The 8,570-nt window shown below is 40.4% G+C and overlaps 1 pseudogene; it reads right to left on the bottom strand.

The window, feature by feature from the left end:
- Nucleotides 1-416: 416 nt before the first annotated feature.
- Nucleotides 417-8,570, bottom strand: part of LOC113927907 — a 32,646-nt pseudogene continuing 24,492 nt past the window's right edge.

The raw sequence follows: 8,570 nt of genomic DNA, 5'->3' as shown, positions 1-8,570 counted from the left end.
AAGCCTTTCTGCACTTACGCACTCATATCATAGAAATTATATACAGGCTATATATATATATGGTTTAGTCTTAGCTCTCCAATTCAATTAATGGTTATTCAAAGGCCACTTACAAACAATTTTTCCTTGAGGAAGTAGAATCACAGATAATAAAGTTTCCAAGACTTCGGGAAAATTTCTTTAAGTTTTTAGTACTTTTATTTTCTAAAAATCCCTCCTATCAGTGTTTTTTTTTTTTTCCTACATCTTCACTTCTTTAAAAATGAATAGAAACAGAGACAAGAACTTATCTTGATACAGGTTTAGAGTCAGCCAAATTCAGCTTTTAATTAAAAAAAAAATTTTTTTTACAGTAGGCTCCATGCCCAATGTGGGGCTTGAACTCATGACCCTGCATGCTCTCCTGATGGAGCCAATCAGGCACCCCCAAATTTAGCTTTTAAAGAGTTAAAGTCAACCACAAGTTTTGCACTTGGCGGCTGCAAAGCCCTGGCTGCCCAGCAGCATTGGATGATCTTCTCCAGCCTTTTCCCAGAGACAGTCTGTGAAGACGGCTGCTGAGAGAGACTGATGAAGGTTATAGGCCGCTGCAGTGTAGAGCTCTCTGAGAAGGCAGCTCCTTGCTAGTCACTTGCCAGAGAGTGATGACAAAGGAACAGATGTCAGCTTCGGTCACATGGTCTCTCCTTTTAGGAGTTCTGGGGCCGGGTGGGTGTGTGTGCCATCTGGGTGGTACGGAGGAGTCTGCGGAAGCACAGATCTTGCAGTTTCTCAGAGCAACCAGTCACCAATTTTGCAGGTATCTTGCTCACTGATTAAAACGTTTACCAGCCTCGGATGCAAGGGCACAATGCTTTATGACTGATGAAAAAGCAGGCCATTCCCATATCGAGGGAGTGCTATTTCCTGAGATGTGTGCAAGTGTACACGTTCCCAAATTTAATTGCCCTCTGGCACAGCAGTGAGGCCCCCTTCCTCCTCGTCAGGGCAACTGAAAGCACCCTATATGACTTGCTGTAAACTGACATTGCCACCAAACTCCGTGATTATGGCATATAGACTATTCAAGCCCACAGGCCCGTGTGCTGGCGGCCACAATGTACACGATATTGTCACGATGGAGACTTGCTATGTTGAGCTCAGCCCAGAAATTCACTGGGATGCCAGCCCATCTGTTTTTAAACATTTTTTTGATATGGACAGAAAGAAGAGACCAGGAGGCAGACTGAGAAAGACTGGTGAGAGAGATTAGAGGAGGAATAGGGAGAATGTTATTCTAGAATCAGGAGAAAGCACTTGGAGACATGGGATTGACCAAAAGCATCAAATACTGCGGGGACAAGTAAGAGAATAAAAACCTAGCCTTTAAATTTGGACACCTGGAAGTGACTGAAATGATTTTAGCAAGAGTGATTTCAATAGTGTGGTTGAAGTAGCCGCAAAGAGCAAAAGGCTGAGGGATGCAAAAGGGGATGTGGAGACAGGAAGTAGAAACAACTCTTATGGGAGAGGTACTTGAGAAGGGAAAAAGTAAGGAGAGGTCAAAGGTAGGCTCTTTATTAAATGGAAGAAAGGTGAACAAATTTATATGGTGCTGAAGGAAGGATCCAGCTGAGAGGAAGTTGATGATGCAGGAAAGAGAAGAGGTCATGGAGAGTATAAAGACCTTGAGTAACTGAGAGCAGATAGGATCTAAAGAACAGATGGAGGGACAGTATTAGAAGTTTTCTTCCTTTAGGACATGAGAAAAAGATGGCACAGTTCTCAATAAGCATATTTCTGTAGAGAAAGGAGGATGAGAAAGATCTTTCCTGATAGACACTTTTTTTTTCTTCTTTTCCCCTGTAAACTGGGAGGTAACACCTGCCTAGGGAGAAGAGGTTGGGGAGAGGATATGATGCCTGGAGGGAGTGACAGACCTTAGGGACAGCCACTGAAAGGAATGGAAATAGGGCTAATCAGAGTGACCTGGGGCTGTCAGCTGAGGTAAGAGGCAGCATATATTTAGCATGATGTTCTGTGTTAGTCTTCAGGAGTCTGGGCACAAGAGCAGAGAGAGCAAATGGTAGGCCTGAGAAGGGTCTTCAGTGAGCAGGGCTGGCACAGAGGGAAGTGATTCTGATGAGGAATTTGTTGAAATGATGTGCCATAAAGTGTAGGCTGGATCAGAAGGAATTCAGACAGGGAGGTGGTGAGGGCTGGGGTGGGGGAGTGCAAGAAAGTGGAGGTGGTCAGAACATCAGAAACTTCAGTGAGCTTAGAGAGCACATGTATCCGGAGCAACGGAGTGCGATTTCTAGAACGAGGAGGGCTGTAATCTGTGGGATATTTAAGCTGTTTTGGGAGATGGTGGTTCAGGTTGTGACCCCGGGAACAGGGTGACTGAGGAGGAACAAAGGTACAGGCTGCTGGAGATAAAAGGCTCAGAGCTGGGATGTCTCACAAATATATAGAGCTGCAACAAGTTAGCAAACTACAATTACTTTTTGAATGAATTTTTCATTTATCCAGGACCATGAAGGTTTGTTTCTTCCCATAACTCAGCTAATGTGATGGTGGGATTACTTTGATGAATGTCTCTTGAGAGTTAACTTTGACCTGTGAGGTGTTCTTTAGTCCGCAATGCTGCTAGGCAAAAATGTTCATGGTTGTTCTCAGCAGGGCAGACTAACTGGTGAGACAAATAAATCCGGAAACACCACTTGATCGTGGTGTATGCTTCTTTTAATGTATTGTTGAAGGTGGTTTGCTAATATTTGTTGAGGATTTTTGCATCTATGTTCATCAAAGATATTGGTCTATAGTTTTCTTTCTCCTCTCTCTTCCTTCCTCCCTCCCTCTTCCCCCTCCAGCCGCCCCCACCTCTCTCTCTCTCTCTCTCTCTCTCTCCTTCTTTCTTTTTGGTGTCCTTGTCTGATTTGGTATCAGAGTAATGCTGGCCTTGTAAAATGAGTTTGGAAGCATTCCCTCCTCTTCAATATTTTTGAAGAGTTTAAGGATAAGTATTAAATCTTTGAATGTTTGGTAGAATTCACCAGTGACAGTCTGGTCCTGGGTTTTTGTTTGTTGGAGGTTTTTGATTACTGACTCAATCTCTTTACTAGAAATTTGATCTATCAACATTGTTACAGCCTCGTCAAAAAACATGATATAGACTTGCTTCAGCTCAAGAACTAGACCAATATTTGATTAGCATTTTTTTTAACTAAAAAACATGATGGAATGAAATAAAATATGGATAAATTATACTTGGCTTCTCTCCTTTGGCTCCCCCTTTTTAAAAAAATTTCAGTTTCTGGGCGCCTGGGCAGCTCAGTTGGTTAAGCATCTGCCTTCAGCTCGGGTCATGATCCCGGGGTCCTGGGATCGAGTCCTGCATCGGGATCTCTGCTCTGCGGGAAGCCTGCTTCTCCCTCTGCCTCTCTCTCTCTCTCTCTCTCTCTCTCTCTCTCTCATGAATAAATAAATTTAAAAAAATAATAATAAAATAAAAAAATTTCAGTTTCTGGCAAGACATCTCCAAAAGATGTTAATACTTAGAAATGCATGTGAGATCACTCAGTAGTGTGCTAAAATACACGTCAAAGGCAGAGATAAGGGAATTAGGTCATCTAACAGAATGGATGGCCCTATGGAGAGAAGAGAAGAAGATACTTGTCACTGAAATGAGAGTGGCTGCTGGCTGGCGTCAGGATCAACACCACCAAAGTAGAAGCCAGTCCTCCTCTCAGAACATGTCCTTCCTCCTTCTGACTTCCTTATTTCTGTTAATGGAGCCCCCAATCCTCTCATCTTCTGGATTTAAACACTGAAGTAATTTCCTTTTATGCTTCTCACACCCTCATAAGTTATCAAGGCCCCTTAATTAATCCTTTCTCATCCTCCAATAGCCTGAAGAATGGCCTATCGGGCTCATGACCCTCTGTAGCTGACAGCTAACGTGGGAAGAAGGAGTAGGTTCATTCTGCCTTAGCGGTTCCACCTACTGGGTGAGCACATGGGTTTCCTTGCAGATTCCTGCCATTGTCCTAGGACTGCATCAGTGGACTGGGTTATGACACTTTACTCTCACAAGGATCTGTCCCCTTCCAACCCTGGGATAAGATTCTGTGAATGCATTGTGACTACGTGCCTTTTAAAAAAGCAAAGTATCAATAATAGAGATTTGTTTTATAGATTAAAAGCTTGAAGGAACTATAAGAGTCCTAGCTCCTCAAAAGTATTTGATCCACACATGCAAACATGCACATTCACATAACACAAACTCCTTTTGAAAATTCCCACTTAAAAATGAAAGTCTTTAATTCTGCTCTATAGGCAAACCACAACACTAAAGAGGTTCTCCTTAATTAGCAATTACAAAGATGTTCATGGCTATACTAGTCGGTGTATAACTATATAAACATATAAACCCCAAAATGTATAATGGGACAAACAAGAAAGAAGTTCTTGCTCATGTAAAGTCCTAAATAGGTTTTCCTTGTTGGTAGCTGGCTCTCTTTCAAGCAATGATTCAGGAACCCAGGTTCTTTTTTGTCTGTAGCTCTGCCATCTTCAACACGTGCCTTCAAAGGTCTGCTTCAAGCCAGTGGGAGGAAAAAGGAGTGTAAAGAGTTGAATGCACATGCAAGACTTTTCCAGGCCTGGAAGTAGCACATAAGACGTTCATTCACATTCCAGTGGCCAGAACTCAGTCAGATGGGAAGGTACTCTATGTTTTCAGGAAGATGAGATACAAGGTTGATTAAAAAATTAGCAGTTTTTTCCGCAACGGGATAGCAACCGGACCAGTGTGGGGCATTTACAGGAATAGCACCTGTTCTCCTGTACCAGGCATGCAGGTAGAGGCACACAGGAGACTCGTGGCAGAGGCCTTTAAATGCACAAGGACTCAGTGGTTACATGTAAGGGGAAGTATCTCCACTAGATTTTCTAATAAAGTCTCCTCATCGTCTAAAACACACCAAAAGGAAGTTTTCTTAAATGAACACAATTTAGTAACACAAAGTTGGCAGATTGACAGGTTGAGATGTGGGCAGTGGCAATCTGAAGGAACTAGGCAAGAAGCCCAGACTAAAGAAGCAAAGCCGAGGCAAGAATGCAAGAGTGCCGGGGCAGTGCCGACACGAGAAATCAAATAAGTGAATCGAAATCAAGAAGCCAGAGAAACCTCGGAGCAAAGTAAAACTGGAGTCACAAAACCTGGATGTGAACTCTGGCCTTACCATTCACTAGCTGACACAGGAGAGGACACTCAATGCCTCTGAGTTTGTTTTCTCATTTGTGAACTTCCGGTAATAATATTTATTTCACAATAATTAACTGGACAAACAGATGTGTGTGAAAACTCATAGAGCCTGGCAAAAGGAGAAAGAGGGCTAATTTTAAGTCTGTTTCTATTTTCACAAGCCTCGGATTTTGAGATTTGGAACCCGCTGTATGCATAAGTCTCTAGTCATGAATCAGAAGGAGGGGAAGAGCTACCTAGTGTAGAGGACTAGCATTTGGACTGGGGAAACTTTGCAGATTCAAGTTCCTTTATAAAAGTTCTGCCTTCTTGCATGCCTATCTTCCTCCCTTACTTTCAGTCTGCTTTCCTTCCTTCCTTCCTTCCTCTTTCTTTCTTTCTTTCTTTCTTTCTTTCTTTCTTTCTTTCCTTCTTTCTTCTTTCTTTCCTTCCTTCCTTCCTTCCTTCCTTCCTTCCTTCCTTCCTTCCTTCTTTCCTTCCTTCCTTCCTTCCATCCTTCTTTCCCCTCCTTTATTTTTCTTCGCTTTTTTTCTCCATCTTGTTTTTTTGCTAGATGAGCCAGGCCATTAAGGAGGGTATAACTCATTTCATGTATAATGGTTCTAAACAAGAGTTCGCTAAGGTTGAATCAATAGCAGAACCTAAAGGATGCATTATTGACAGATGTGTTACTGGTGTCATTCTTTGGGACAAAAAAAAGGTATGTACTCTAAAGATAATTCTCTTTGACCTGCATTAATTCTTCAGAGTATCCATCTAAAGGAAATAATCAGAAATATAAAGGTCTTATGAACAAAGATGTTCATCATAGTTTTACTTCTAGCAGCTAAAAATTTGAAGCAGGCTAATTGTTAACATTGGACAAATGGTAAATTAAACTATATTATAGTCACACAGTAAAATATGTAATTGTTAACATTTGTGTTGAAGTGTTTCAGTAACGTGGAGTATCATGATAAAATAGCAAATGAAATAAGTAGACTACAAAGTGATCACAACTGTGTCAAAAACGCAGGCAGAAAAAGCTTACGAGGAAATATATCACAATGGTAATGACTGTCCATGGATGGATGAATACAAGTGTTTTTTTTTTTATTTCTACTTTGCTGTATTGTCTATAATTTATAATGCATCTGTATTATTTTTATATTGGAAAATACAAAATCAATTTTCATTTCTAGGAAAGCGCTGATAGTAACTTCATGTTAGCCTAGTGCTACTGAACAAAGAGCTGGTGCAATTAACAGCAAAACAAGGGGCGCCTGCGTGGCTCTGTTGGTTAAGTGTCTGACTCTTGATTTCAGCTCAGATTATGAGCTCAGGGTCGTAAGCTCAGGGTCAGTGGGATCAAGCCCCGTGCCAGGCTCTGCACTCAGCATGGAGTCTGTTGTCCCTCTTCCTCCGCTCCTCTCCCTGCTCTCTCTCTCTCAAATAAATAAAATCTTAAAAAAAAACAAACAAACCCCCCACAAAACAACTTCACTTCATGCATCACAATGTGAATAATGCTGTTCAGAGGTGAACAGAAATACAGGTACCCCATATAAATATGTAATATGGACATTAACATTATTCATTTCCTCTCCTCATAAGTCATAGTTTTGCTTTCCAGGATTTACTCAGTAAGAATAAAATGTAAATTTTTGGTGCAAAATTTTCACTTGTCATTATGACAGCAAAGACATGATCTGACATAGCATTTGCATGAATCACAAAGACTGTGTTGGAGTCGGTCAGAGTGAGATTGATAGGACTTGAGTCTTCTTAACGCTGACCACTGATATCCATAGTTGTGCCTTCTTTGTAGAATATGGTAATGGGCACTACAAGTAATGAAAATATTTGGATAATCACCCATAGCCATTGACAAACATTATCAAACATCATCACCCCTCAGATGTTCTGGGGAGTGGCTGGATTCATTGGAACAGTGAGAGATGAAAGAGACTTAATGTAGCCTTGTTCAAATGTCTGTTTAATTAGAAAATATTGATTTGATGTGATGCTCTCAGAAGTTCCAGATTTAAATGTAGTGAGTATTCACTACTAGCTGAGAAGAGATGAATAGATTATCAGGCAGGCAGGTCATCAGAAGTTGGTCCAGAAAGTCAAAAGGGACTGCTGATGGTATTCTGAAGAATCACAGGGACTTAGATTACTAAAGGGACAGGGGAAAGATGAGGACATAATCATTTTCTTTATTCAACCAAAAATAAAATTTTGTAAACCATAAAGAGTGAATGTGGAGAGTTCCTATCTTAATATTTATAGTTTTGTTTGAATTCACTGAAAGGTGTGCCACCACCTACAACCTGGTAAGATTTCATTCAATATTAAAATTACAGTACAGTAAACCATAAAGTTTACACATCAGACTGAAAATGACAGATTTAGAATGGGTAAGGAAAATATACCACAGCTGACAGGGAAAAAACATGACCTGAATTTGAATTTCCTGCCCATCCAAATGAAGTTGCATTCCGAGTCTAGGAAGCATCATGGTCTATTTATGATAATAGGAATTTGTAGGTGCCTGACTTCAGGTGAACCTCTCTGATATTTGGCATCAATATTAGTACAGGCACAAAGCTGTATTTTATTTCCTTGCAGAGCTTTCATGATGAAATTGAAAATATTGATTTGTGATCACCACACTATAGATCAATCTAAACACATGGATTTTGTGCTTTGTTTTATTTAAAGGACCTGGATCAGAGATGTCTATTTCATTTTTTGTTCCAAAACTCATCGGTGTTTCTCACACTTTAAGGTACAGAAGAATCCCTTGGGGTCCTTATTAAAATGCAGATTTGGGAGTAAGCAAAATGAATCTTTCATGAAGGAAGTCAGAATAGTGGTTATCTTTGCAGGGATAATGACTAGGAGGGGCAGGAGGGAAATTTGTGGGATATGTGAAATGTAATGTGTAAAATGTACTGAACACTACACTTAGGAATTGTATGCCTCACTAGTATGTTATTCTGCAGTTATTATTTTTTTAAAAAAATATAATAAAACTTTAAAAAAGAAGGTTCTTGGGTTATGCTGCAGGAAAATGTACCTTAAGGACTAGACCCATTATAATAAGGCTGGGCCCATTGTTAGCTAGAATGAACTTGTTAACCAAACATCAGACATGACTAACAGAAAAAGATAGATATATTTTCATTGAGAGAACACCATCATGAGCAACCCTGCCTCCCACCCATTTTTATAGCAAGCAAAATTTCAGCTGGTGCTTTCTACAGTAATTCAGAAACCATAATTTCCTAAAGACATCCAAATTCGTCAAATCTTGAAGGTTTTGTCTTTGTATAGCAAA

This window comes from Zalophus californianus, chromosome 7, assembly GCF_009762305.2.
Source record: "Zalophus californianus isolate mZalCal1 chromosome 7, mZalCal1.pri.v2, whole genome shotgun sequence".
NCBI classification, from domain to species: Eukaryota; Metazoa; Chordata; class Mammalia; order Carnivora; family Otariidae; genus Zalophus; species Zalophus californianus.
Note: the sequence above shows the minus strand (reverse complement) of the source record. Positions and strands in the feature narration are given on the sequence as shown.